We start from the raw sequence: 7,424 nt of genomic DNA, 5'->3' as shown, positions 1-7,424 counted from the left end.
GGGAGGTATGTTGGGCGATGATGGTGACTGTACAGTGGGAGGTATGTCGGGCCGTGATGGTAACTGAACAGTGGGAGGTACGTCGGGCCGTGATGGTTACTGTACAGTGGGAGGTATGTCGGGCTGTGATGGTTACTGTACTGTGGGGGTATGTTCGGCTGTGATGGTTATTGTACAGAAGGAGGTATGTCGGGCCGTGATGGTTACTGTACAGTGGGGGGTATGTCGGGCTGTGATGGTTATTGTACAGAAGGAGGTATGTCGGGCCGTGATGGTTACTGTGCAGTGGGAGTTATGTCGAGCCGTGATGTTCATTGTACAGTGGGAGTCATGTCGGGCCGTGATGGTTACTGTACAGTGGGGTGTATGTCGGGCTGTGATGGTTAATATACAGAAAGAGGTATGTCGGGCTGTGATGGTTACTGTACAGTGTGGTTTATGTCAGGCTGTGATGGTAGCTGTACAGTGGGAGGTGTGTTGGGCAGTGATGGTTACTGTACAGTGGTAGGTGTGTCGGGCTGTGATGGTTTCTGTATAGTGGGAGGTAAGTCTGGCCGTGATGGCTACTGTACAGTGGGATACGTGTCTGGCCGTGAGGCTCACTGTACAGTGGGAGGTATGTCGGGACGTGAGGGTTACTGTACAGTGGGAGGTATGTCAGGCCGTGATGGTACTCTATATTTGAGAGGTGTGTCGGGCCTAATCGTTACTGTGCAGTGGGAGGTAGGTTTGGCTGTTATTGTGGACTGTACAGTGGGAGGTATGTCGGGCTGTGATGGTTACTGTACAGTGGGTGGTATGTCGGGCCTTGATGGTTACTGTACAGTGGGAGGTGTGTCTGGTCGTGAGGGTTACTGTACAGTGGGAGGTATGTCGGGCCGTGCGGGTTACTGTACAGTGGGAGGTATGTTGGGCCGTAATGGTTACTGTATAGCACAAGGTAAGTCGGGCCGTGAAGGTTACTGTACAGTGGGAGGTATGTCGGGCTGTGATGGTTACTGTACATCGGGAGGTATGTCGGGCCGTGAAGCTTCCTGGACAGTGGGAAGTATGTCGGGCTGTGATGTTTACCGAACATTTGGAGAAATGTCGTACGGTGATGATTGCTGTACAGCAGGAGGTATGTTGGGATGTGAAGTTTACTGTACAGTTGGAGGTATATCAGGCCGTCATGGTTACTGTACAGTGGGAATTATGTCGGGCCGTGATGGTTACAGTACAGTGGGAGGTATGTCGGGCCGTGATGGTTACTGTAAAGTGGGAGGTGTTTTCGGCCGTGATGGTGACTGTACAGTGGGAGGTATGTCGGGCCGTGATGGTAACTGAACAGTGGGAGGTACGTCGGGCCGTGATGGTTACTGCACATTGGGAGATGAGTCAGGATGTGATGGTTACTGTACAGTGGGGGGTATGTTGGACTGTGATGGTTACTGTACAGAAGGAGGTATGTCGGGCCTTGATGGTTACTGTACAGTGGGAGGTATGTCGGGCCGTGATGGTTACTGTACATTGGGAGGTATGTCGGGCCATGATGGTTACTGTGCAGTGGGAGGCACGTTTGGCTGATGTTGTGGACTGTACAGTGTGAGGTATGTCGGGCTGTGATGGTTACTGTACAGTAGGAGGTATGTCGGGCCGTGATGGTTACTGTACAGTGGGAGATATGTCGGGCTGTGATAGTTATTGTACAGTGAGATGTATGTCAGGCTGCCATGGTTACTGTACAGTGGGAGGTATGTCGGGCAGTGATGGTTAGTGTACAGTGGGAGGTCTGTTGGGTCTTGATGGTTACTGTACAGTAGAGGTATGTCAGGCCATGGTGGTTACTGTACAGTGGGAGGTATGTCGGGCTGTGATGGTTACTGTACAGTGGGTGGTATGTCGGGCCGTGATGGTTACTGTACAGTGTGATGTGTGTCTGGCCGTGAGGCTTAATGTACAGTGGGAGGTATGTCGGGCTGTGATGGTTACTGTACAGTGGGTGGTATGTCGGGCCTTGATGGTTACTGTACAGTGGGAGGTGTGTCTGGTCGTGAGGGTTACTGTACAGTGGGAGGTATGTCGGGCCGTGCGGGTTACTGTACAGTGGGAGGTATGTTGGGCCGTAATGGTTACTGTATAGCACAAGGTAAGTCGGGCCGTGAAGGTTACTGTACAGTGGGAGGTATGTCGGGCTGTGATGGTTACTGTACATCGGGAGGTATGTCGGGCCGTGAAGCTTCCTGGACAGTGGGAAGTATGTCGGGCTGTGATGTTTACCGAACATTTGGAGAAATGTCGTACGGTGATGATTGCTGTACAGCAGGAGGTATGTTGGGATGTGAAGTTTACTGTACAGTTGGAGGTATATCAGGCCGTCATGGTTACTGTACAGTGGGAATTATGTCGGGCCGTGATGGTTACAGTACAGTGGGAGGTATGTCGGGCCGTGATGGTTACTGTAAAGTGGGAGGTGTTTTCGGCCGTGATGGTGACTGTACAGTGGGAGGTATGTCGGGCCGTGATGGTAACTGAACAGTGGGAGGTACGTCGGGCCGTGATGGTTACTGCACATTGGGAGATGAGTCAGGATGTGATGGTTACTGTACAGTGGGGGGTATGTTGGACTGTGATGGTTACTGTACAGAAGGAGGTATGTCGGGCCTTGATGGTTACTGTACAGTGGGAGGTATGTCGGGCCGTGATGGTTACTGTACATTGGGAGGTATGTCGGGCCATGATGGTTACTGTGCAGTGGGAGGCACGTTTGGCTGATGTTGTGGACTGTACAGTGTGAGGTATGTCGGGCTGTGATGGTTACTGTACAGTAGGAGGTATGTCGGGCCGTGATGGTTACTGTACAGTGGGAGATATGTCGGGCTGTGATAGTTATTGTACAGTGAGATGTATGTCAGGCTGCCATGGTTACTGTACAGTGGGAGGTATGTCGGGCAGTGATGGTTAGTGTACAGTGGGAGGTCTGTTGGGTCTTGATGGTTACTGTACAGTAGAGGTATGTCAGGCCATGGTGGTTACTGTACAGTGGGAGGTATGTCGGGCTGTGATGGTTACTGTACAGTGGGTGGTATGTCGGGCCGTGATGGTTACTGTACAGTGTGATGTGTGTCTGGCCGTGAGGCTTAATGTACAGTGGGAGGTATGTCGGGCTGTGATGGCTACTGTACAGTGGGAGGTGTGTCGTACCGTGATGGTAACTGAACAGTGGGAGGTACGTCGGGCCGTGATGGTTACTGTACAGTGGGAGGTATGTCGGGCTGTGATGGTTACTGTACTGTGGGGGTATGTTCGGCTGTGATGGTTATTGTACAGAAGGAGGTATGTCGGGCCGTGATGGTTACTGTACAGTGGGGGGTATGTCGGGCTGTGATGGTTATTGTACAGAAGGAGGTATGTCGGGCCGTGATGGTTACTGTGCAGTGGGAGGTATGTCGAGCCGTGATGTTCATTGTACAGTGGGAGTCATGTCGGGCCGTGATGGTTACTGTACAGTGGGGTGTATGTCGGGCTGTGATGGTTAATATACAGAAAGAGGTATGTCGGGCTGTGATGGTTACTGTACAGTGTGGTTTATGTCAGGCTGTGATGGTAGCTGTACAGTGGGAGGTGTGTTGGGCAGTGATGGTTACTGTACAGTGGTAGGTGTGTCGGGCTGTGATGGTTTCTGTATAGTGGGAGGTAAGTCTGGCCGTGATGGCTACTGTACAGTGGGATACGTGTCTGGCCGTGAGGCTCACTGTACAGTGGGAGGTATGTCGGGACGTGAGGGTTACTGTACAGTGGGAGGTATGTCAGGCCGTGATGGTACTCTATATTTGAGAGGTGTGTCGGGCCTAATCGTTACTGTGCAGTGGGAGGTAGGTTTGGCTGTTATTGTGGACTGTACAGTGGGAGGTATGTCGGGCTGTGATGGTTACTGTACAGTGGGTGGTATGTCGGGCCTTGATGGTTACTGTACAGTGGGAGGTGTGTCTGGTCGTGAGGGTTACTGTACAGTGGGAGGTATGTCGGGCCGTGCGGGTTACTGTACAGTGGGAGGTATGTTGGGCCGTAATGGTTACTGTATAGCACAAGGTAAGTCGGGCCGTGAAGGTTACTGTACGGTGGGAGGTATGTCGGGCTGTGATGGTTACTGTACATCGGGAGGTATGTCGGGCCGTGAAGCTTCCTGGACAGTGGGAAGTATGTCGGGCTGTGATGTTTACCGAACATTTGGAGAAATGTCGTACGGTGATGATTGCTGTACAGCAGGAGGTATGTTGGGATGTGAAGTTTACTGTACAGTTGGAGGTATATCAGGCCGTCATGGTTACTGTACAGTGGGAATTATGTCGGGCCGTGATGGTTACAGTACAGTGGGAGGTATGTCGGGCCGTGATGGTTACTGTAAAGTGGGAGGTGTTTTCGGCCGTGATGGTGACTGTACAGTGGGAGGTATGTCGGGCCGTGATGGTAACTGAACAGTGGGAGGTACGTCGGGCCGTGATGGTTACTGCACATTGGGAGATGAGTCAGGATGTGATGGTTACTGTACAGTGGGGGGTATGTTGGACTGTGATGGTTACTGTACAGAAGGAGGTATGTCGGGCCTTGATGGTTACTGTACAGTGGGAGGTATGTCGGGCCGTGATGGTTACTGTACATTGGGAGGTATGTCGGGCCATGATGGTTACTGTGCAGTGGGAGGCACGTTTGGCTGATGTTGTGGACTGTACAGTGTGAGGTATGTCGGGCTGTGATGGTTACTGTACAGTAGGAGGTATGTCGGGCCGTGATGGTTACTGTACAGTGGGAGATATGTCGGGCTGTGATAGTTATTGTACAGTGAGATGTATGTCAGGCTGCCATGGTTACTGTACAGTGGGAGGTATGTCGGGCAGTGATGGTTAGTGTACAGTGGGAGGTCTGTTGGGTCTTGATGGTTACTGTACAGTAGAGGTATGTCAGGCCATGGTGGTTACTGTACAGTGGGAGGTATGTCGGGCTGTGATGGTTACTGTACAGTGGGTGGTATGTCGGGCCGTGATGGTTACTGTACAGTGTGATGTGTGTCTGGCCGTGAGGCTTAATGTACAGTGGGAGGTATGTCGGGCTGTGATGGCTACTGTACAGTGGGAGGTGTGTCGTACCGTGATGGATACTGTTCAGTGGAAGGTATGTCGGGACGTGATGGTTACTGTACAGTGGGACGTATGTCGGGCCGTGATGGCTACTGTACAGTTGTAGGTATTTCGGGCCGTGATGTTTACTGTACAGTGGGAGGTATGTCGGGCTGTGATGGTTAATGTACACTGGGAGGTATGTCAGTCTGTGATCGTTACTGTACAGTGGGAGGTATGTCGGGCCATGTTGGTCACTGTGCAGTGGGAGGGATGTCGAACTGTGATGGTTACTGTACAGTGGGTGGTATGTCAGGCCGTGAATATTACTGTACAATGGGATGTGTGTCTCGCCGTGAGGCTTACTGTACAGACCGAGGTATGTCGGGCCGATGGGTTACTGTACAGTGGGAGGTATGTTGGGCCGTGATGGTTACTGCATATTTGAGAGGTGTGTCGGGCCTAATCGTTACTGTACAGTTTGAGGTAAGTTTGGCTGTGATTGTGGACTGTGCAATGGGAGGTATGTCGGGCCGTGATGGCTTCTGTACTGTGGGAGGTATGTCGGGCCGTGATGGTTTCTGTACTGTTGGACATATGTCGGGCTGTGATGGTTACAGTACAGTGGGAGGTATGTCATTCCGTGATGATTACTGTATATTTGGGAGGTGTGTCGGGCCTAATCGTTACTTTGCAGTGGGAGGCACTTTTGGCTGTTATTGTGGACTGTACAGTGGGAGGTATGTCGGGCTGTGATGGTTACTGCACAGTGGGTGGTATGTCTGGCCGCGATGGTTACTGTACAGTGGGTGGTATGTCGGGCCGTGATGGTTACTGTACAGTGGGAGGTGTGTCTGGCCGTGATGGTTCCTGTACAGTGGGAGGCACGTCGGATCGTGACCGTTATTTTACAGTGGGAAAAATGTCATGCCGTGAAGGTTACTCTACAGTGGGAGGTATGTCGGGCTATGTTGGTTACTGATGGAAATGTGTTGCTGGAAAAGCGCAGCAGGTCAGGCAGCATCTAGGGAACAGGAGAATGGACGTTTCGGGCATTAGCCCTTCTTCAGGAATTCCTGAAGAATGGCTAAAGCCCGAAACGTCGATTCTCCTGTTCCCTCGATGCTGCCTGACCTGCTGCGCTTTTCCAGCAACACATTTCCATCTCTGATCTCCAGCATCTGCAGACCTCACTTTCTCCTGTATTGGTTACTGAACAGCGGGAGGTATGTCGGGCCGTGAAGCTTACTGGACAGTGGGAGGTATGTCGGGCTGTGATGGTTACTGAACATTGGGAGAAATGTCAAACGGTGATGGTTACAGTACAGTAGGAGGTATGTCGGGATGTGAAGTTTACTGTACAGTGGGAGGTATGTCGGGCCGTGATGGTAACTCAACAGTGGGAGGTATGTCGGGCCGTGATGGTTAGTGTACATTGGGAGGTATGTCGGGCCGTGATGTTTACTGTACAATGAGGGGTATGTCGGGCTGTGATGGTTACTGTACATTGGGAGGTATGTCGGGCCATGATGGTTACTCTGCAGTGGGAGGTATGTCGGTCCGTGATGGTTACTGTACAGTGGGAGGTATGTCGGGCTGTGATGGTTACTGTATAGTGGGAGGTATGTCGGGCCGTGATGGTTACTGTACAGTGGGAGGTATGTCGGCCTGTGATAGTTACTGTACAGTGTGAGGTATGTCGGGCTGTGATGGTTACTGTACAGTAGGAGGTATGTCGGGCCGTGATGGTTACTGTATAGTGGGAGATATGTCGGGCTGTGATAGTTATTGTACAGTGAGATGAATGTCAGGCTGCCATGGTTACTGTACAGTGGGAGGTATGTCGGGCAGTGATGGTTAGTGTACAGTGGGAGGTCTGTTGGGTCTTGATGGTTACTGTACAGTGGGAAGTATGTCGGGCTGTGATGGCTACTGTACAGTGGGAGGTGTGTCGTACCGTGATGGTTACTGTACAGTGGAAGGTATGTCTGGACGTGATGGTTACTGTACAGTGGGACGTATGTCGGGCCGTGATGGCTACTGTACAGTTGTAGGTATTTCGGGCCGTGATGTTTACTGTACAGTGGGAGGTATGTTTGGCTGTGATGGTTAATGTACAGTGGGAGGTATGTCAGTCTGTGATCGTTACTGTACAGTGGGAGGTATGTCGGGCCATGTTGGTCACTGTGCAGTGGGAGGTATGTCGAGCTGTGATGGTTACTGTACAGTGGGTGGTATGTCGGGCCGTGATGGTTACTGTACAGTGGGAGGTCTGTCTGGCCGCGATGGCTACTGTACAGTGGGTGGTATGTCGGGACGTGATGGTTA

This window comes from Chiloscyllium plagiosum, unplaced genomic scaffold (genome assembly GCF_037043375.1).
Source record: "Chiloscyllium plagiosum isolate Xiang-an unplaced genomic scaffold, Cpla_swu_hap1 HiC_scaffold_42, whole genome shotgun sequence".
In the NCBI taxonomy this organism is placed as follows: Eukaryota; Metazoa; Chordata; class Chondrichthyes; order Orectolobiformes; family Hemiscylliidae; genus Chiloscyllium; species Chiloscyllium plagiosum.
The sequence above is the reverse complement of the archived record's forward strand: the minus strand, read 5'-3'. Positions refer to the sequence as shown.